Raw genomic sequence first — 23256 nt, forward strand, 5'->3', positions numbered from 1 at the left:
GGGCTGATGCTGTGACACAGTGGGTTAACGTGCTAGCCTGAAGCGCCGGCATCCCATATGGGCACTGGTTTGAGACCCAGCTGCTCCACTTCGGCTCTCTGCTATGGCCTGGGAAAGCAGAAGAAGATGTCCCAAGTTCTTGAGGCCCTGCACCCACATGGGAGACCTGGAAGAAGCTCCTGGCTCCTGTCTTTGGATTGGCGCAGCTCCGGCCATTGTGACCAATTGGGGAGTGACCCAGCGGATGGAAGCTTGCTCTCTCTCTCTCTCTCTGTCTCTCTGTCTCTCTGCTTCTCCTCTCTCTGTGTAACTCTGACCTTCAAAAAAATAAATAAATAAATCTTTAATATTTAAGTGCTGTTATGTTCCTTTGGGGGCATATTGTGTTGCCTTCCTTATTTTTGTTTCTTGAATTTCTATGTTTATTTTTACATATTTGTAGAGGCACTTGTTGGTTTTTTTCCTTTGTTGTCTTTTATCTTTGAACTATTCCTCTGTGGCTTAGTGGAATGTATGCACATCCAGTGAATACCCAAAGTTGTGTGCTCGGTGTGGCCAGGGAGCTCTGGTCAGTGCTCCTGGATGGGGTGAGTATCCAGGGTGACATGCAGTTGGTATGCTATATCTCCTCTTGTTAACAAAAGAGGTGAGGAGAATGTTCATCTTTGTTGGTATGACCACATCCTCACCTCCTGTCTTCCAAGGTGATCAATGTGCGGGTGTTAGCTCTCAGTGGGTACAATATTCATCTGTCCTGCCATACGAACTGCACAAAAAATGTGTGCAGTCCTCAGTATGAGCACGGATCCCACTGCAATGACCCACTCCAGGCAAACAGGGAGCTTTGTGTGTGTGTATACTCACACAGTGATTGCCCAGAGACCCAGCTGCACCCTACACCTCTCACACAGTCACAGAGTCCCCACAGTCTTAGCATGCAAGGCTCCCACAGTCACGGGGTACAGAGGATCTGCTCCATCCCACTAGCGTCTCCAGTCCACAGAGAGGCACCCTTTCCAAGAGCCAGCTGCTTGTGGTGCTTCACCTAGGCAGTTTGAGCCCCGGATGCTGTGGCATGTTGGGAGGCCGGGGTGTCTTACAGGCCTTACTTGGGTGCCCAGCCCCCTGTCAATCCTCCCAACCAGACTCAAAGTCAGTAGGGGACATGGATGTTCATCTCTGCTAGAATCTCTGGATCATACATGTACACAAGAGCCACTGGCCGAACTTTGCCTTCCCCCTGCCAGATGCTCCAGAGCTGCGGCCACCAGTTCTGATTAGAAGATGATGTCTTTTTTTTTTTTTTTTTTTTTTTTTTTTTTTTTTTTTGACAGGCAGAGTGGACAGTGAGAGAGAGAGACAGAGAGAAAGGTCTTCCTTTGCCGTTGGTTCACCCTCCAATGGCCGCCGCGGCCGGCACGCTGCAGCTGACGCACCGCGCTGATCTGATGGCAGGAGCCAGGTGCTTCTCCTGGTCTCCCATGGGGTGCAGGGCCCAAGCACTTGGGCCATCCTCCACTGCACTCCCTGGCCACAGCAGAGAGCTGGCCTGGAAGAGGGGCAAGCGGGACAGAATCTGGCGCCCCAACCGGGACTAGAACCCGGTGTGCCGGTGCCGCAAGGCGGAGGATTAGCCTAGTGAGCTGCGGCGCCGGCCAGAAGATGATGTCTTGTCTGAGCCAGTTGCTGTGCACAAACACAAGGGCTTCTGCAACTGCTGCTTATGCAGAAAATGGTGCCCGCCACTGTTGGGGGCATGGAGAGAGAGAAACGTGCTCCTTTTTAAAATTTGTTCAGCAGGTACCCTCTTCCCTGTAGGCTGACGCCATGCTCTCCCTCCAGCTAGATCACCATTGGCACAGGTTGTTGCAGTCTGGTTACAACTCAGTCTCCTAAGCTGGAGCTTTCTCCAACTTTCTCCAGCTCCTGGATGCTGAAGGCATGTGTTACGTCCATGTTTGTGCTGCACGTCCGCATCTTTCACACAGATGCATGGTGTTCCTCTTCCTTCTGCAGAATGTCCACTGCAGTCTTCTCTCTAACTCTTCCCCAAGAACGCATTTCCTACACTTTTTTTTTTACTGCTTATCCCTAGCCTAGTACAGCACACCATTCCCTATTCTACCATCTTGGAATCCCCCGTTAGCACTATAAACATAAGACTTTGGAGTTTAAATTCCTTCACTGAGTTTGGTGGACACATTATAACATACTCATTCTAATGGCTGCAACCACAGCTCATGCTTGTTTTACATATGTGAAGTTACAGGGTCATTTCTTTCCTTACATGTTGTAACAAGCTATTGCCATGTAGCATAATGTACAGATGAAGTAAGAAGGAAAACAGAGATGAGGGAGAATTCTAGAGATAGAATAAAGCTAAAGAAACTGTGAATGTCAAGACTGACAGTTCTGATGATGGACACTCCATATAGGTATGTTTGTGCATGTATGTGCAGGTAGGCACATGTGTGCACACATGTATTTCACTTGTCTTTCCTCAGTTCTGCTTTGGTTCATAAATGATCTTCATGGTGGCATTGCCCCATGCCAGACTCTAGGTGTTGTGTGTTCTTTTTTGAAAAGTTAAAAATTCCTTAATTTTTTATTCCTGGTACCACTACCACAATTTACAGGGCAATAAACCTGATGTAATGAAAAGAAAAAGAAAAGACAAAGCTACAACAGATAAAAGACCTCAGGAATGTACATCTAATTGACACTACATTGCATTAATCAATAGATGCACTTTTTGCAAACTGTGGCTACGACAGTCCTGAACAAGAAGGGTTTCCTGTTTACGCTGCAGTAACTTTTCTGACTATGGATCATCACTCCTTCTGTGGTAAATTTTTACAGTTCCTCTAATGCATTTGGGGCGACTGTCTCAAAGTAACCTGCAGCTTTCCTGACAACTCTTTGCTCTCTCTCCTGCTAAGATCTGTAGCCCTTTTCTGCTGGTTTTTTTTTTAGAACCTTCTGCTACCATATCCACCACTTCCACCACCAGATCCATAACCACTACCATAGGGACTGCCGGAACTTCTCCCCCCAAAACTGCCCCTTTCATAGGTCTGTAATTTGATTGCTGTTTTCCACTATAATTACCAAAATCATTGTAGTTTCCACCACCACCATAGTTACCTCCAAAATTTCCTCCTTCATTGTAACCATCATATCCTCCTCCTCCACCATATCCACCACCTTGGTTTCCATATCCTGGTCCACCACCACCATAGCCTCCTCTGCTGCTATAACCAGGACCACCACCATAGATAGCTGCCAGCATCACCTCCAAAAACATTGTAAGCACCATCACCTCCTCCGTAACTTCCTCTCCTGCCACTACCTCTGCCACCATAGCCTCCTCTTCCACCAAAGTTTCCACCGTGGCCAAAATTACCTCCACCACCTCCAAAGTTTCCTCCATGACCCATGAAGTTGCCAGATCCCCTCCACGGCCTCTTGGTGACCCAGCAGACCACATCTCTTGTTTAGAAAGGGTCTTTCTCACTTCACAACTATGCCCATTAATATTGTGGTATTTCTGAACAACAATTTTATCAACTGTATCATGATCATCGAAAGTTACAAAAGCAAATCCTCTTATTTTTTTTTTTTGCACTCTGCTTGTCTTCCATAACTTTTATGGTTTCAGTCTTGCCATACTTCTCAAAGTAGTCTCTCAAATTATACTCCTCTGTATCTTCTTTAATACCACCAACAAAAATCTTCTTCACTGTTTAGATGGGCACTAGGCTTTACCAAATCCTCTCTAGAAACAACTCTCTTTGGTTCCACAACACGCCCATCAGTCTTGTGTGGTAGAGCACACATTGCTGCATCCACTTCTTCAACACAAGAGTAAGTAACAAAACCAAAGTCCCTGGAACGTTTCGTTTGGAGGTCTCTCATTACCACACAATCTGTGAGTATGCCCCATTTCTCAAAATGTTCTCTCAAATTAGCGTCTGTAGTTTCAAAACTCATACCACCAATAAACAGTTCCCTCAACTGCTCTGGTTCCTTTGGATCATGGCCCTCCTCCTCCTGGCGGCAGCGACGGCTGGAGTCAGGCTGGGGGCAACCGGGCGGCGGTTTTACCTCCATTTTGAGCCTGGACTCACCTCTTCAAACTCGAGTTCAATATGGCACCGATAGGAAGAGGCGGGGCCAGCCGTCACATGAGGCACTATCTGCGCACTGCTGGTTTGGTGGTAGTGGGGTGGGTGTTGTGTTTTCAAGTCTATGTGTCCTTCTGAAATTTGGATGGAAGAATAGCTCAGAAAGTATAATATGGTATGGCTCCTTTATGTCACCATTCCAGCCCTAACTGATAACTCAGATATAGTGTCCAGTGGTGAGACCAACACTATTCACAAGCTATAGCCTCACAACTGACTGCCCTTTCTGTCCACCTCATTTTATCTTACTTGTATCAGTCAAATTGCCCAGTTTATCCTTCTGTGGCAAATGACCCCAAATGTCACCAGCAAGTGGTAAGGCATGTTTGTTTCTGACAAGCTACATGTCCAGTTGGAGTGGGTTTTAGTCCTGCTGTACTTCCAGGACCCAGGCTGATGCAACAGCCCCTATCACACTCAATTTCCAAAGCAATTACATGACCTCTCGAGTCCATGTGCTCAAGAATGTGCTTTTCCCCCAGGAGGGCACTGTAAGTCATGGCTGTACCCTACATCAGTGCATGAGTCGGTGTAACCTACCCCAGGCAGGTCAGCTAATGTTTAATCAGCAAGACACTCTGACTCACTGCTCAAGCTTTTACTAGCTCCTGACTGGTCAGTGTTTGTGATGACCATCCTACATCTACAATCCCAGTCTTGTGTACCCTCTGTTGCCTTTGCCTTTCCAGAATGCCAACAAAGTTATTTCCCTAAAGAATAGCTCTGATCATGTTGCTTCTCATCAGAGAATTTTTCATCCTCTTCACTGTCATCAAAATGATTTAGCATGGCACTCACAGCCCTTTCAGCTCTGGCCACTACCAACCTTTCCATTTTCATCTTGCACTGGAACCCCTACACAATTCTTTCTTTGTTGTCTCAGAGCTACTTGGTTTTGCTGGGCTGGACAAAGAGCTTAGCCTCTGTCCTGTGTGTTTTCTATGTTTGTTCTATGTGTTCTGCATGGCCTCTGGAGGTCATGCCTGTGTGGACAAACTCTGGGGTTTCCCACTTCCTAACTGCACGCTCCTGGGCAAGTAGCACTATATCTGCAGAGTCACTCAAATCAAGTGGTGTGTGGGGATTTTGTTGGTATGCAGACCATATGATGGTTGTGTTATTAAATGACTTACTATATCAAAAACTTAATAGATGGCCCTGGAGTGCGTAATAAATGCCCTGCTGTTGTGACTGCTTTTATTATTGCTATTTCCCAGCCACATCTTTCATACTCATGCATCTGGACCCAAGCTGCTCCCTTCTCCCTGAAGGCTTCTCCACCCACCCCACTTCATCCAGCTCATCTCTACTTATTAAAGACCTGCTTGTCTTCTTGTTTTAACTGAAATTTTTATTGACATAATTGTAAATTCACTTGCAGGTGTAAGAAGTAATATAGAGAGATCCTGTGTAATCTTCACTGGTATTCCCCAAGGTTGACATCTTGCAGAGCTAGAGTATGTTATCATAACAAGAATCTTAACATTGATACAGTGATCTTATTCAGATGTTCCTGGTGTATTTAGTTATGTATAATTTACAATAGATAGATAGATAGATAGATAGATAGATAGATAGATAATAGATAAGGTATTCATCACTATTCTCAAGATATAAAACAAGAACAGCTCCCAGACCACAGGGATCCCCATTGCCCTTTATAAGTGCACAGCCCTTGGACCACATCACTTCCTTTCCCAGCCCCCAGCAACCACTAATCTGTTCTCTGTGTCTATAATTTTCCTCATTTCAAAAGTGCTGCACAAATGGAGTCATACAACATTCAACCTCCTGGGGGTGGTTTTTTCACTCGCAGAATTCCCTAGAAAATAATTCAAGGTATGCTCAGTAACCATTTTTTCCTTTTTATTGCTGCCTACTCACCTTTTAAGGACCTCCAGTACACCTGCTCAGTTACCCCCAGATGGAAAATAATTACTTCTTCTGTACTCACCAATTTTAATAACTGTCTTTGATGCAAAGCTATTTAATAACCATGTTTCATATTTGCATAACTCTTCAGGGTTTATAAAGTACCCTTGCATACATTATTTCATCTAATTTCATGTAAATGTCTCTCTCATATCATTGCACACATTTTGATGAAAAGGGATGTGCCCCTTCTCGTTGCTTTCAGGGCACCAAGTTCACTGCCTGGCACACAGTATACTCCCAATAACTGCTGAATGTATGAGATCCTTTCAGACATAATTTATGTAGAAAGCTATCTCCTGGGCATGATGCAGGCCAACTAAATCATTCTATCATTTGGTGCAGCTAAAGGGACAGATGTTCCTGGCTCTAAGTAAGAAAAATATAGAGAGGTAACAAGATTTTTTTTAGTGTTATAGAAATCTTAATAAACTCATTTTAAACCCTCCTTTGGGAGATTTTCATCTAGGTATTTCAATATACAAGTATCACTATATTAAAAGCATTATTAAAAATATGATGCCCTACATTTTTTTGATGAGAGTGATTGAATACATGTTTACATCAGAAGAGATTTTATAAGCATAAAATAAATAGCATAAATCTGGAGAAATTATATATTTTCTAGAATACACTAGATTGTCAAAAATGAATATTACACACACACACATTTATTGGCCAAGCTTTTAAACATGACAGAAATCCACTGTACCTGGTGATCTCCAAGATTGTCTGAAGATATGACATTGGTGTGAGATCCCAGGGTGAGGCTCAGGGGGATGAGATAGTTATCAGGAGTTGGACAAAAACAGAGGGCAAGTGCTTACTACATCTTCAAATTGGAAAGAGCCAAACCTGAAGCAAATGAATCGGCATGAAGGCCAGCCAGAAGGGGGAGCAAACTCTGGAAAGGTCAGGAATCGAGTGTGATTGGAAACCACCGCGGAGCAATGGCAGAGTCAGAGAAAAGCTGAGAATGAATTCAGAGAGGGAAATGCAGGAAGTGGAGTTGATAGCTGAGCTGGATTTGGCTAGTTAAATAAGGACCATGTGGAAAAGGGCATTCCAGACAGAAGGAAGGGCTTATGAAAAAGCATGTGACAGCCAAGGAATGACAATTGTTCTTTGGTGCCATAATGTGAGACTTGTGATGGGAAGAAGGAAGGGATATATTCTATTTTTACCTAACTTTTGAGTGTCGAGAAAGCACTTATTTTACTCTGATAGAAAATACATGATGCCTAGCCAGACTCATAATCTAGAGGACAGCTTCTAAAGATAGTGTATGAGGTGCAAATTGGATATATGTCAATGTAGCTCATGGAAAATCTCAGAAATTGTCCATAACATACAGTAAATGGATTTTCTGCCTTGGAGTAAATGCAACACAAACATATGTTCCTCTGACATTGGAAGAGGCTGATGTTTCTGTGGTTGAAGATATAATGATTTGCATTTATGTTCATCCAGATGCCATTAAGAGAATAAAAAGGGAAGCTACAAAGAGGAAGAAAAAATTTGTCATATAACCCCAGAAGGGCTTCTGTCCAAAATATATACAGAAAGCTTATGAATACATAAGAAAAAGGAAGGCTATTTTTTAGAGGTTTTTGTTTATTAAATTACAAGACAGAAAAAAGGAGAACTCTTATCTGCTGGCTTACTCCACAATTCCCAGGATGGACCAGGACAACGCTGGGAACCAGGAACACTATCTAGGTCTTCCATGTGAATGTAACCCAATCTGAACCAGCACTGTCACTGCCCAGGGTCTGTATCAGCAGGAAGCTGGAGTCAGGTGCTGAAGTCGGCTTTCAAACTCAGACACTGCAGCGTGGAATGTGGACATGTTTACCGGTGTCTAAACCACCAGGCCAAATGCCCACCTCAGATCACTTATTTTTAAACAGTCTGAAAGCACAAACAAGAATTTTACAAAAGACGACAAACAAATGGCCAATATACATGATAAGGTACTCGGCTTCTTTGAGAGGTATGAATACTTCCACCAGAATGATTACAATTTACAAAGCAAGAATAATAAAAATAGACTCAAAACCACCAATACTTAGGAATAAACTCAACAACAAAGACTCTTTGATGAAAACTATAAAATAATGTTTAGAAATACTAGAGGAAGACCTAAATGAATGGGAAGATATATCATGTTTATGGTTTAGAAGACTCACCATTGTCAGTTTCCCCAAACTGATTCATAAAGTCAATGAAATTTCAACCATAATCCTTGAGGAATTTTATAGATTTTAACAAGCTTTCTAAAATTATTATGGATATGCAAAAAAATCCATACTAAACAAGGATAAATTTAGATAGCTACACAGATACCAAAAATGATGAGTGAAGTATTAATGTTTGGGCAAATAGGGGTGGGCCTTGTGGTGCAGAGGCTTAGGCCACAGCTTGAAATGTTCATTTCCCATATTGGAGCTCTGCTTGAAGTCCCTTCTGTTCCATTCCTGATCAAGCTGTCTGCTAAAGCACCTGGGGAGCAGAAGATGATGGTTCAAGGACTTGGATTCCTGTCACCTACATGGGAGACTCATATGGAATTCCTAGACCCTGGTTTTAGCCTGGATCAGCTACTGATGTGGGGGTTTATTTGGAGAATGAACCAGCCCATAGAAAATCTATCTCCCTATTTCTCCCTTTCTCTCTCTATTACTCTGCCTTTCAAATAAATAAATAAAATCAGTGTGATAAAAAAAAAGGGAAGGGGGAAAGAGAGAGAGAGAGAGAGAGAGAGAGAGAGAGAGAGAACCAATCTTATCCACTGGTTTACACTCCAAATGGTCCCTACAGCCAGACCTTGGACAGGTTGAAGGCAGGAGTCAGGAACTCCATCCTAGTCTCCAGCATGCTGGCAGTGGTCTAAGTAACTGACCATATTCTGCTGCCTTCCCAGGCATATTTTCAGGCACTTGATTGAAAGCAGAGAAACTAAGATTCACTGGCACTTTGATATGGGACGCCAGCATCACAAGCAGTGGTTTAACCAACTGCCCAACAAATGCCAGCACCAATAAATAAATCTTTTTAAAAATAGATGAATGGATAATGGAAAGGAATACAGACTTCATAGATACACCAACCCCTGTCATCACCTGATTTTTGATAAAGGCACCCATACAATGTAACAGTGGAAAGAAGGACCTTTTCAATAAATGATGCTGAAACAGCGTACTATCCACGTGAGGGGAATAAACTTGAACCTGGACCTATATCTCTCACCAGAAACAAAAACAAGTTCTAGATTAGTCATGGACCTACATGTGAAAGCTAAAACTATGCAACCTCTAGCAGAAAACATATAAAATATCTTTAATATTTTTTTGACAGGCAGAGTTAGACAGAGAGAGAGAGAGAGAGAGAGAGAGAGAGAGAGAGAAAGGTCTTCCTTCCATTGGTTCACTCTCCAAATGGCCGCTACGGCCGGTGCTGCGTCGATCTGAAGCCAGGAGCCAGATGCTTCCTCCTGGTCTCCCATGCGGGCACAGGGGCCAAGCACCTGGGCCATCCTCCACTGCCCTCCCGGGCCACAGCAGAGAGCTGGACTGGAAGAGGAGCAACAGGGACAGAATCCGGCGCCCCGACCGGGACTAGAACCCGGGGTGCTGGCTCCTCAGGCAGAGGATTAGCCTAGTGAGCCATGGCGCTGGCCAGAAAATATCTAATATTTCTATGAAAGGGCACAAAAAAAGTAATGTGTAGTTAACTATAAAAACTTGACAGCATTAGAAAGACCAGCCACAAGCTGCATGGAAGTTTTTACCCTGTGCATATCTAAGCTATTATCCACAACATATCAATAATTTCTTCCTATTAATGAGATTTATACCGGCCAGATTTTAAAATGGACCAAAAATGTTTGAAAAAATATATCACATAAATTTTCTAAATGGCCAATAAGCAACAGAAAAGTTGTTCAACCTTATTCTTATCAGAGAAATACATATGTAAATCACACTTGAAATCCCACTTCATACCCACACAGTAATTTTAAATTCTAAGAGACTTTCAATATCAACTGTGGGCAGAGCTCTGGGGGAGAATGAAGCTCCATGCACTTCTGATGGAGTGCAAGTTGGCACGATCACTTAGTGAAAAAACGATGGTGTCATTGAAGCTGAACACACTCACACCAAATGACCTGCAATTCCACACCTAAATACAATGCAGTGGAAATGCAGGGGCCTCTGCATGAATAAATATGTAAAAGATGCATCACCCAAAATGACTGAAGCATGGATGCAGCCTAAATAGCTAGTAGATAAAATGGATAGATAAATTGTGGTGTATTTATACACAGGAATACTCACAGTACAAAAATAAAGACATTACTGTTCATTGGAACAAAATGGAAAAATCTTACAAATAAAAAACCATTTTGTACAATTTCATGTTTATAGAGTTCAAAAGGAGGTAAAGTGGATCTATGACATTATAAGTCAGATATTGGTTCACTTTGGGATGAAAGAGGCAATGGTTAAGGAGGGACTAGAGGGCCAGCGCCATGGCTCACTTAGTTAATCCTCCTCCTGCGGCACTGGCATCCCATATGGGTGCCAGGTTCTAGTACCAGTTGCTCCTCTTCCAATTCAGCTCTCTGCTGTGGCCCGGGAAGGCAGTAGAGAATGGCCCAGGTGCTTGGCCCCTGTGCCCGCATGGGAGACCAGGAGGAAGCATCTGGCTCCTGGCTTCAGATCGACGCAGCACCGGCCGTAGCGGCCATTTGGAGAGTGAACCAATGGAAGGAAGACCTTTCTCTCTGTCTCTCTCTCACTGTTTATAACTCTACCTGTTCTATTAAAAAAAAAGGAGGGACTCGAGGGCTTCCGGACTCCTAGTATTGTATTCTTATTCATAATTTGTCATCTTTCTGGGTACAGATTGGGAATAAAAAGTTTATTCGATTGTTGCTGTCTTCTTAAAACATATTACATATTTAAGATTTTAGAAGATACAGGAAATAATTGAATAATTATGTTTCTGTTTCTTTACCATGAGAGATAACTGGGTCCTGGAGCTGTAAATCTGAAGGTCATAGTAGGGCAGGAGTCTCCTAGATATCTGGCTCCAAACACATATCCTTCCTCCATCTAGCTTCCCTCCTCCCCAACTCAGCCTCAGCAGCAGCTCTTCTCTTGCTTGACATCTTCATAGAGATGTGTACTTTGTTGCTGAATAACTTAGGCCAAGGTCAAAAGTAAACCAGAAATGGAACCAAGGTCAAAGATGCTGACCTTCATATGCCAGGCTCATTGTTGTAGAGGGAGAGGAGAGGATTCTACATCTCTCAGCATTGATGTGGGGGAAGAGGGAAGACATCATAAACAGAATCGGTAGCAAATGCAGTGATGTCATCCACCCTGTGTCTTTCTCCTTATTGGAGCAAGGAGTCTGGAGGGAATAGCTTTTAATAGACTCAAAGACTAGAAAGCATTTGGCAGGCGGCTGTTTTCCTAGGAGCCAGGCACTTATTAGTTAGTCTAATTTAGAATGCTCCCTTGTCTCTTTTTATAAAGAACTGTTGATGCCCAGCAAATAATAAGTACTGATAATAAGGTTCTGTGAAAACAAACTTTTTGTTTATTCTGCACTATGTATAGTCTGCAAAAGGTGGGGCAGAGAGTAGATTGTGCAGTCAATTTCCTTAGAAGCAGCCAGAGATGGGAGACATCACAAAATTGCCTAAACACAGAGGTCATAAGAAAAATAAAAGGAGGTCTAGAGCATCAAGAGCAAGAACTGACTTCACCTCCCAAGGTGCAAGTCGGAGAGGATTGTCCAGATAATTAGATTCTCCTGTGCCTGCCTCTCTGCCTCTCTGCCTCTATATTATAACTTTTTGCCTATCAAAAAATTAACTCACACCTAATAGACACAATTTAAATGACAAACAAAAAAAAAGAATGCACCTAGCACCGCATTCCTCAGAGACAGACACTGCTTTTTCACTATGCCTTTCAGTTTACATGTGCTTTTCTAAAATATCACTGTAGGACATCTTGTCTTTTAATTGTTTTATTGGCTGAACAAAAATAAGTTTTAAACAATTTTCTCATATAACATCCTGCTTTGACACCATTTATAGTTGCAGCCTGATACATTGTTGAATTAAATTAGATTTTTAATGCATTTAGGTTGTTTAAAATACTCCATTGCTGTCAGCAATGCTGTGATTAGCATTGGTAAACATCCATAATTAGTTGCCTAAGATAATTTTTGGAAGCGAACTGCTGAAACTAAGAATATGCAAAATTTCAAGGTTTTGGCATATATGGCCAAGTCGGCATCCAGATGTTATAATTCTGAGGTCAGAGCAAGATGGCAGCTGAGTATGATATGATGCTCGGGTGATGATCTCTCCACAGAGACACCACTGTGAACAGCTGTTCACACTCCAAGTCACCTTCACAAGAGCTTCAGAAGCCAGGTGAGGGATCACAGAGTTCAGTGCGAGTATAACAGTCAGAAAAGACACACTGGAGGAAGCAGGAAGGAAATAGTTGCCCTCCTCATTCCTCCCTACCTAGCACAAAGTGGAGAGAACCCACTTGGAGAAGGAGAGTGAGTAAAGTCCAGACCTTAGACTTGAAACCAAGTATCAGCCTGCCCATGATAGAAACAAGTTCCTGACAGGGCTTCACAGCTACTGCCCCAAGTTCATACCTGCAGACTGAGTCTTTGGACCCTACTGAGCCAGGTGGCTAAAGAATCTATCCCTCTCCAACCTCCAGCAGATGGTCAAACAAGATTCCAGCTGCTGGGGAACAAAGTAACTAAGGACCTTGCCTGGGAACACAGAGCCCACCGCCTGCTGTAAGACCTAGCACCTGATAAAACCCAAAGGCAACTGCCAGCAAGCTAGTTCTCACAGATGAGCCTCTAGAATCACCCAGCAACAGATGGAGGCCTGCACCAGGTGAGACAAACTCATCTCAGTATATCCATCAGCCTCAAATGGGTCTGGCATAGGCCCATGAGAGTCCACAGAGTATGGTGACTGGGAGAGCCATGTGTGTCCTTAGTGATAGGTTGTGTGGTCAAGGTCCTTCCTTTATCCTCTCCTCAATCCTTGGGCAGACAGCAAGAAACTACAGGACTATGTTGTGGGACTTGGTGCTGGGCTGGAAAACCCCAACACTAGGGAGATCATAAAATGGTCTCTGCACCAAGACCAGTACCAATGGAACCTATGCACCTGACCTGAGGCCAAGTGGGGTCCAGTGGCTCTCACCAGACTGACTTGTGGCTGGTTTCAGCAGCCTCAGGCTATGAGTCCAGCTCAACAGCAGACATATCATGGAATTCTGGGTTTGTTGCTGCTCCTGGGCTACCCTGCCCTGGGTGGCTGTGGGATCCAACTGTGATCTAGCATTGCAGTATTAGTGGAGGCCCCAAGACTGAATCTCTGGGCCTGCCCTGGACCTAGGGCCCTACCTTGGCCTATAGGGATTGTTTACCTCTTTTTCAATGCTTCCCTGGTTCTTCCGAATGGCACCAACCATGGCACCAACCGAATGGCACCATGGATTTGGGAAAATCTGAGCTCAGGGCATCACTGAGGCAGTGACACAGCTTACTGGCAGCAGATGTACTGCAAACCTCAACTTAGGGCACCACCTAGTGCTGAACTGGCAGAAAAGTCTACAGGTTCAGAGAAAGTTAGTCAACTGCCTAGAATTTCCGGAAGGACATCCTCAGAAGAAACCAGATTACAAAGACCAGAGAAAAGAAAACCTTCAATGAGCTGATGATGTCATATGCTGCCTGCCAATAAGTGTCAAGAACTCCCGGGGAATCATGACCTCACCTAATAATCAAAGACTCCAGAAGAAAACCACCTCAGACCTGACATTATCAAATGCTCAGATAAAGAATTTAAAGGAACCAGCTTAAGGAGACTCAACAAACTTCAGTAGTACACAGGGAAATGCTTTAATATTCTGACAGACTTGACAGACAGAAATAAGTATTAATATAATATTTTTAAAGATTTATCTATTTTTTGTTATTTGAGAAATGGAGGGGAGAGGAAGACAGAGAGAGAGAGAGAGAGAGAGCGAGAGAGAGAGAGAGAGAGAGAGAGAACTCTCATCTACTGGTTCATTCCTCAAATGTCCACAAGGGCCACAGGGCCTGAAACTGGAAGCCAGTAGTTCGGTCCATTTCTCCCCTATGGGTGGTAGGGCCCAACCAGCTGAGCCATCAACTACTTCCTCACAGAGCCCACATTAGCAGGAACCTGGAATCAGGACCCATGGCCAGGTATCAAACCCAGGCATCAGTGGAGAAATTAACTGCTAGGTCAAACACCTGCTATATAAATAAATAATTTTTTAAATCAAACAGAAACCCTTCAAAAGTAGGAAAAATTTAAAACTTGTTAGAAAGTACTAATAGCACAGCAGATCAAACAGAATGAAGAAGCAGTGAGTTCAGTGAAGGCTACTTGAAAATATATAGTCAGAAGAGAAAAGAGAATCAAGAATATTGAAGAAAGTTCATAGGCATTTTGGGACAGCATGAAAACAGAAAGTACCCAATATTGGGGTTCAAGAAGGACTTGAGAACCCATAAAAGTAGAAAGAACACCCAAAGTAAAAATGAAACTTCTGAAATCTAGAGAGATATAACTACTACCCAGGTACAGGAAATTAATAAATCACCAAATTTAACTCAACCAAGTCTACCTCAAGACATATTATAATCCATCTCTCCAAGTGTAAAGATTAAGAGGAGATTCTCAAAGCTATAGGATAAAAGAGACACCATATATGGGTGTTTCAGTTCAACTGAGAGCTGACTTGTTGGTAGAAACCTTACAAGCCAGAAGAAGTGAGATGATATCTTCATGGTAATGAAGGGAAAAAAAAAAAAAAAAACACCTGCCAACCAAGAACACTGTACCTAGCAAAGCTATCCTTGAGAGTTTAAGGAGACAAAAATTCATTCCCAGATAGACAAAAGCTAAGAGAATGTATCACCACCAGACCTGTCTTATAAGAAATGCTAAAAGGAGTTCTTCAAACTTAAAAAAATAATGCAGATGAGTAAGAAGAAAATATGATAAGGCAGAAAACTCACTGGTAAGAGTATCTTTACAGACAAATGCTGAATGATCCAATACAGTAAATGTACAGGCCATTTACATTTTTAGTATGAAGACTGACATTCATAACAATAAAAAATAACTACATGAATATGCTGAGACAGGCGTTATGTACAAGATATAAACTGGGACATCAACAATCTGAAATGGGAGAAGGAATGGAGTGAAAGTATAGGCCCGCGCCGCAGCTCACTAGGCTAATCCTCTGCCTTGCAGCGCCAGCACACCAGGTTCTAGTCCCAGTCGGGGCGCCAGATTCTGTCCTGGTTGCCCCTCTTCCAGGCCAGCTCTCTGCTATGGCCAGGGAGTGCAGTGGAGAATGGCCCAAGTGCTTGGGCCCTGCACCCCATGGGAGACCAGGATAAGTACTTGGCTCCTGCCATTGGATCAGCGCGGTGCACCGGCTGCAGCGCGCCAGCCGCGGCGGCCATTGGAGGGTGAACCAAGGGCAAAGGAAGACCTTTCTCTCTGTCTCTCTCTCTCACTGTCCACTCTGCCTGTCAAAAAAAAAAAATAAAAAGAAAGAAAGAAAGTATATAGCTCTGTATTTATATTTCTTACCTCTTTCCTTGTTTGTTTCTTTTCCTATCTTTATAATCAATGTCAAGTTACTATCACTTCAAAATAGCATTTTATAACCAAAATATGCTTCTGTAAGCTTCATGGTAATCTTAAAGCAAAAATCTGTAATAGACTTCCCAAAAATTATAGACAAAGAATCAAAGCTCACTATTAGAGAAAATCACTTGACCATAAAGGAAAATTCTAAGAGGGGAAGGAAGGAAGGAAGGAAGGAAGGAAGGAAGGAAGGAAGGAAGGAAGGAAGGAAGGAAGGAAGGAAGGAAGGAGAGAAGGAAGGAAGGAGAGAGGAAAGGAGGGAGAGGGAGAGAAGGAAGGAAGGAAAAGAGGAAAGGAGGGAGAGATGGAGGGAGTAAAGATGAAGACAAAGACAAGGAAGGTTGGGAAGAAGGAAAGGAAGGGAGGGAAGGAAGGAAGGAAGGAGGAATGGAGGGAAAGAGAAAGAAAAGGTGGAGGAGGAGGAGGAAGGAGAGGGAAGGAAGAAGAGAAAAGCAAACTGCAATAAAACTAGATAGCATCAAAATGGGAGTAGTGAGACATATTAAATCAATAATTACCTTAAATGTAAGTGGATAGAAGACACAAGTTATATACTTCTTACAACTCAATTAATCTCTAAAGATATGTATAGGCTGAGAAGAAGAGAGTGGAATAAGATATGTCATGTAAAAAGAACCCAAAGGAAAACATGCATAGTTATGTTTATATCCAATAAAATAGACTTTAAATAAAACACAGTAAAAGGGAGAAGGAGGGTCATTATATAGTAATGTACTTAATCCAGCAAGATGAAATAACACTTATAAATATATATATACACCCAATATCAGAACACCCAGATGCATGAAACAAATATTAATGCACTTACAGATAGAGTGAGGGAGTAGACATTTAGACTAGACACCCACATCCCATATCAGAGTACCTCAGTTCAGTCCTAACTCCAATACCTGCCATTTCAGATCCTGGGAAGCAGCAGAGATGGTTCAAGTAATTGGGTTCCTGCCACCCATATGAGATACCTAGATTGCATTCCTGGCTCCCAGCTTTGGCCTCCACCATTCTGGACATTTGACAAGTAAACCAGCAGATGGGAGATCTCTCACCCTGTCCATCTGTCTGTCTCTCTGTCTCCCTACCTCCCAGATAAATTTTATTGTGTTTTGCCAAAGTGTATATTTTCAATTTTTCTATTAATTTTACTGTTGGTAGTTTCTGATTTCAATCTGTAATGTCATACTTACCCATCCCATTCCAAAATTGTATGAATATTTCATATGTATTTCTTTTAGAAATTTTATATTTAGATTACACGCAAAATTTCTAGTTATGACTAAAAACTGTTGAGTGCTGACTGTGTGCCGAGCACATGTATTCAATCATTTGACCTCTAAAGCAACTTTAGGAGTTAGACAACCATTGTTGTGCCAGTTCTATAGCAAGGAAACAGTGGCACAGACTGGTTAAGTAACTGGTAAGTAGTGAATTTGGAATTTTAAGATAGTAAGTCTGATACTGCACATCATATTACCTCTCCTTTAATTTTGTTTGTTTTTTGTAGAGACTGTCTCTGAATTATGACAGTTTTAGTTTTCATTTACTTAAAGTTCACCCCCAATGTAACTAGAATAATGGGAATAAGATCTTTTACCCCAAAGAGTAAACATTCTACAAAATCCATTCTATAAGAAAAACAATATAAAATTTTTAAAGGTCACAAAAATGAAATGTCAGCTAAGTCCCCATGGGCACTTTCTGTTGGTTTGTGTTTAAAGGCATCTAAGGCCAAAGAGAAGTTTATGCATTTGGGAGGCCTGAGCTGTAACTGAAGAAATATTCTCCACCACTGGAAGTGGGCAGGTCCCCTGCTGTTCATAGTATTCCTGCAGCAGATGAACAACTCTGTAGGTGGGAATAGAAAGCAAGAACTTATGTATGAGAATATGTACCTGTTTGGATAAGAAAAATGAAGAATTATCTGGTTTTCAGAGAAGCTCACAGGTTACCTCTTATGAAAGCCTTCCTAAAACCACAGAAGCCTGAGACACTGGTGGGAAAGTGGCAGGAAGAGCCAAGAGGGAACGAGGCTTGAAGCCCCATGGGGGAAAGTACACCAGCCTAACTAGAGGAGAGAAAAAAATGAAAGGGACAGTACAGACACGATTCTCTCTCTCCACTCACTTTACAAAGGCATGTGAGACAATAGAGCAAGTGCCATTTTGAACATGTATAACAGCTGTGCCAACTCACCCTCAACCAAGCAGAAAAACCTGACTCTGGTGGGGAATAACAGGAGACTAAGACCTAGTGAATGTGTGGAGCTTATGAACCGAGTCTGTGAAAAAAAATTAAATACCTTGAAATAAACTTAACCAAGGCTTTTAAAGATCTCTACGATGAGAATTACAAAATCTTAAAGGAAGAAATAGAAGAGGATACCAAAAAATGGAAAAATCTTCCATGCTCATGGATTAGAAGAATCATATCATCAAAATGTCCATTCTCCTAAAAGCAATTTATAGATTCAATGCAATACCAATCCAAATACCAATGACATTCTTCTCAGATCTGGAAAAAACGATGCTGAAATTCATATAGAGGCACAGGAGACCTCAAATAGCTAAAGCAATCTTGTACAACAAGAACAAAGCTGGAGGCATCACAATAATAGATTTCAAGATATACTACAGGGCAGTTATCATCAAAACAGCATGGTAATGGTACAGAAACAGATGGATAGACCAATGGAACAGAATAGAAACACCAGAAATCAATCCAAACATCTACAGCCAACTTATATTTGATCAAGGACCTAAAACCAATTCCTGGAGCAAATACAGTCTCTTCAGCAAATGGTGCTGGAAAAACTGTATTTCCACATGCAGAAGCAAGACCCCTACCTTACACCTTACACAAAAATCCACTCAACATGGTTTAAAGATCTAAATCTATGACCCAACACCATCAAATTATTAGAGAACATTGGAGAAACCCTGCACGATATAGGCACAAGCAAAGATTTCTTGGAAAAGACCCCAGAGGCACAGGCAGTCAAAGTCAAAATTAACAATTGGGATTACATCAAATTGAGAAGTTTCTGTACTGCAAAAGAAACAGTCAGGAAAGTGAAGAGGCAACCGAAAGAATGGGAAAAATTTTTTGTGAATTATGCAACCGATAAAGGTTTAATAACCAGAATCTACAAAGAGATCAAGAAATTCCACAACAACAAAACAAACAACCCACTTAAGAGATGGGCCAAGGACCTCGATAGACATTTTTCGAAAGAGTAAATCCAAATGGCCAACAGACACATGAAAAAAAAAATGCACCAATACCATCTTACTAGTCCACTGGTGCAGAGACTCTCTTGGCAGCTGAGGTCCCGAGCCATGGGTGGCTGTGCCCTCCACGTAGATCCACCGTGTCCCTCTAGTTCCAAAAAAGTTTCCTCTGCTGTTTTTTCCCTAACTCTTCTACTCTATCTCCACTTTTATTAAACTATCTTTTCCTGGACTATCAGTGAGCTCCCTCCCTATTCCACCATCTCGGGGCAAGAACACAAATTGACGACCAGCTCCATGGTTCACTTGGCTAATCCTCCACCTGTGGCGCCGGCACACTGGGTTCTAGTCCCGGTTGAAGCACCAGATTCTGTCTGGGTTGTTCTTCCAGTCCAGCTCTCTGGTGTGGCCCAGGAAGGCAGTGGAGGATGGCCCAAGTGCTTGGGCCCTGCACCCGCATGGGAGACCAGGAGGAAGCATCTGGCTCCTGGCTTCAGATAGGCGCAACACACTGGCTGCAGCGGCCATTTGGGGGGTGAACCAACGCAAAGGAGAACCTTTCTCTCTGTCTCTCTCACTCTGTCTAAATCTGCCTGTCCAAAAAAAAAAAAAAAAAAAACACACAAATTGAGTCTGAGATTCAGGCAGCATGCTTGTGTGCAGACTCATATCAGCCCATCAACTTGCAACAGGTATATGCAAAAGTTTATGCTCAAGGGAACCCAGGGTAGATCTCAAGGATCAGTCTTCTCATGCCTCAATTTTCATGACCTTCACCACAGACTCATGGCTAGGTAATTGACTAAATAATGCACATATCTCTGAAGGTTCCTATGTGGGCCTCATTCAGCATTCATGCTACAAATATTTATTGTGGCTGTAATGTATTCCAACATCCCAAGAAGGGGATGCCTTCTGGAGTACTGAATGAATTAGAAGACATGATTCCAGATTAATGGACAGTAGGCACCATGGGTGAGATGGACCAGCCAACCAATTCTCATAGTGCAGAGCTGTATAACAGAGACATTACCAGGTTCTTGTCAAAAGAGTAGACACTCAACACATAACTAATTAATGCTTTTTAAATTATTTATTTATTTTGAAAGGCAGAGAGACATTGAGAGGGAGAGAAAGACAGAGATCTCCCATCTGCTTTCTCACTCTTCAAATTCCCACAGTGGTGAGAGCTAAGCCAGGCCAAAGTCAGGAGCTGGGAACTCAACCCAGGTCTCCCAAGTGGGTGGTAGGTACCTAACTACTTGAGCTGTCACCTGCTACTTCCCAGGGTGAGCATTAGCAGAAAACTGGAATTAGAAGTGGAGCCAGGACTTGCACTCAACACTCTGATACAGGATGTGGGTAATCTAAGCAGTGTATGTAACCACTGAGCCAAATGCTCATTCCCAATGAACGATTTTGAATGAAGGTGCAACTTTGGATAAATCAGACCTTTAATGGGTTTTGAGGAAGAAATACCTGCAAAAGAGGATGAGAAAGGGCAACTGGAGGGACAGGAGGAAAACCAGGAGACAAGAGAACAGGTCTGGGAGGCAGAGGGCTTAGGAATGCCAGGTGATTCTTAGAAGCACATTAGATAAGTACATGAAGAATAGGACTTAGCAGTCCCCAGACAACTGGTGACGATGCAGAGAGCACTTGGAGCCTGTGTTGCTGGCAGGACTCAGTGTGGGGGGCGGGGGGAGTTGATGGATGAATGGATATCAGGGATAGAGGGAGCTTATGAAAGCTCCTCCAAAGAGTATCAGTAGTGAGTGAAAGGAAATGGAGACAAGCAGTTGGAGGACTTGTGAGACAAAGATGGAAGGGGTCATATCCTTAAGGTAAGAAAGATCCTAGTGCAGTATACGCTGAGGGGAAGCTCACAGGGAAGTGAGGAGAAGTGAGGATGAGCTGAAAGTAAATGTTGCAGGAGTCCATTACCAGGGAGCAGCCATAAGCAGGAGGGACATCATCTCCACCCTGCTGAGAGCAGGAGAGCAGATATGGACGAATTAAGTTTTTAGTGAGGAATAAAGAGGAAGAGTGCCCATCTGCCAGGCACGGAAAATGCAGGCTAGATTTGAGGTGGTGTGGAAACACTGGATTTTGTTTTTTGTTTTGAGGAGGTGGGAGTAGGTAGGCAGTGGAAAGTGGTGGTTGTTATTGTTTCTGTAGGTGTAAGGATTGCGAGAGAAAGAGAGAGAGAGGAAGAGAGAGAGAGAGAGAGAGAGAGAGAGACTAATAAAGTCCCCAACCAGACTACAAGTGCTTTGAATAATGAAATTGAAGTATTTGTTAAGTATTCTTTACAGTGAACAGAAGTAAAACTATGTCTGGGCGTTCTAGAGTTAGACCTGAAAGTACAGTTTTGACTACATTAAAAAAAACTTTAGATTTGGTGTTCAGTCAGTCATCACCGATCAGGGAGAACATATGGTATTTGTCCCTTTGGGACTGGCTTATTTCACTCAGCATGATGTGTTCCAGATTCCTCCATTTTGTTGCAAATGACTGGATTTCGTTGTTTCTTACTGCGGTATAGTATTCTAAAGAGTACATATCCCATAATTTCTTTATCCAGTCTATCGTTGATGGGCATTTAGGTTGGTTCCAGGTCTTAGCTATTGTGAATTGAGCTGCAATAAACATTAGGGTGCAGACCTCTTTTTTGTTTGCCAATTTAAATTCCTTTGGGTAAATTCCAAGGAGTGGGATGGCTGGGTCGAACGGTAGGGTTATCTTCAGGTTTCTGAGGAATCTCCAGACTGACTTCCATAGTGGCTTGACCAGTTTGCATTCCCACCAACAGTGTGTTAGTGTCCCTTTTTCCCCACATCCTCGCCAGCATCTGTTGTTGCTAGATTTCTGCATGTGAGCCATTCTAACCGGGGTGAGGTGAAACCTCATTGTGGTTTTGATTTGCATTTCCCTGATTGCTAATGACCTTGAACATTTTTCATGTGCCTGTTGGCCATTTGGATTTCCTCTTTTGAAAAATGTCTATTGAGGTCCTTGGCCCATCTCTTAAGTGGGTTGTTGGTTTTGTTTTTGTGGAGTTTCTTGATCTCTTTGTAGATTCTGGTTATCAACCCTTTGTCTGTTGCATAGTTTGCAAATATTTTTTCCCATTCTGTCGGTTGTCTTTTCACTCTCCTGACTGTTTCTTTTGCAGTACAGAAACTTCTCAATTTGATGCAATCCCAATAGTTGATTTTGGCTTTGACTGCCTGTGCCTCCTGGGTCTTTTCCAGAAATTCTTTGCCTGTGCCAATATCTTGAAGGGTTTCTCCAATGTTCTCTGGTAACTTGATGGTGTCAGGTCGTAGATTTAGGTCTTTAATCCATGTTGAGTGGATTTTTGTGTAAGGTGTAAGGTAGGGGTCTTGCTTCATGATTCTGCACGTGGAAATCCAATTTTCCCAGCACCATTTATTGAATAGACTGTCCTTGCTCCAAGAATTAGTTTTAGATCCTTGATCAAATATAAGTTGGCTGTAGATGTTTGGGTTGATTTCTGGTGTTTCAATTCTGTTCCATTGGTCTATCCATCTGTTTCTGTACCAGTACCATGCTGTTTTAATTACAACTGCCCTGTAGTATGTCCTGAAATCTGGTATTGTGATGCCTCCGGCTTTGTTTTTGTTGTACAAGATTGCTTTAGCTATTCGAGGTCTCTTGTGCCTCCATATAAATTTCAGCACCATTTTTTCCAGATCTGAGAAGAAGGTCTTCGGTATCTTGATTGGTATTGCATTGAATCTGTAAATTGCTTTTGGGAGAATGGACATTTTGATGATATTGATTCTTCCAATCCATGAGCATGGAAGATTTTTCCATTTCTTGGTATCCTCTTCTATTTCTTTCTTTAAGGTTTTGTAATTTTCATCGTAGAGATCTTTAACGTCCTTGGTTAAGTTTATTCCAAGTTATTTGATTGTTTTTGTAGCTATTGTGAATGGGATTGATCTTAGAAGTTCTTCCTCAGCCATGGCATTGTCTGTGTATACAAAGGCTGTTGATTTTTGTGCATTGATTTTATACCCTGCTACTTTGCCATACTCTTCTATGAGTTCCAATAGTCTCTTAGTAGAGTTCTTTGGGTCCCCTAAATACAGAATCATGTCATCTGCAAAGAGGGATA

General features: G+C 42.5%; 1 protein-coding gene and 1 pseudogene across 4 annotated transcripts in view; one reads left to right on the forward strand and one right to left on the reverse strand.

Annotated features, from left to right (window-relative positions):
• SLC35F3 (solute carrier family 35 member F3) overlaps positions 1-23256 on the forward strand; it is a 416207-nt gene that overhangs the window by 193149 nt on the left and 199802 nt on the right. The window lies entirely within an intron of this gene.
• On the reverse strand, positions 2855-4110 carry LOC100342062 (heterogeneous nuclear ribonucleoprotein A3 pseudogene; annotated as a pseudogene).

Source organism: Oryctolagus cuniculus, chromosome 13 (assembly GCF_051225735.1).
Source record: "Oryctolagus cuniculus isolate XC-2025 breed Fujian yellow rabbit chromosome 13, ASM5122573v1, whole genome shotgun sequence".
In the NCBI taxonomy this organism is placed as follows: Eukaryota; Metazoa; Chordata; class Mammalia; order Lagomorpha; family Leporidae; genus Oryctolagus; species Oryctolagus cuniculus.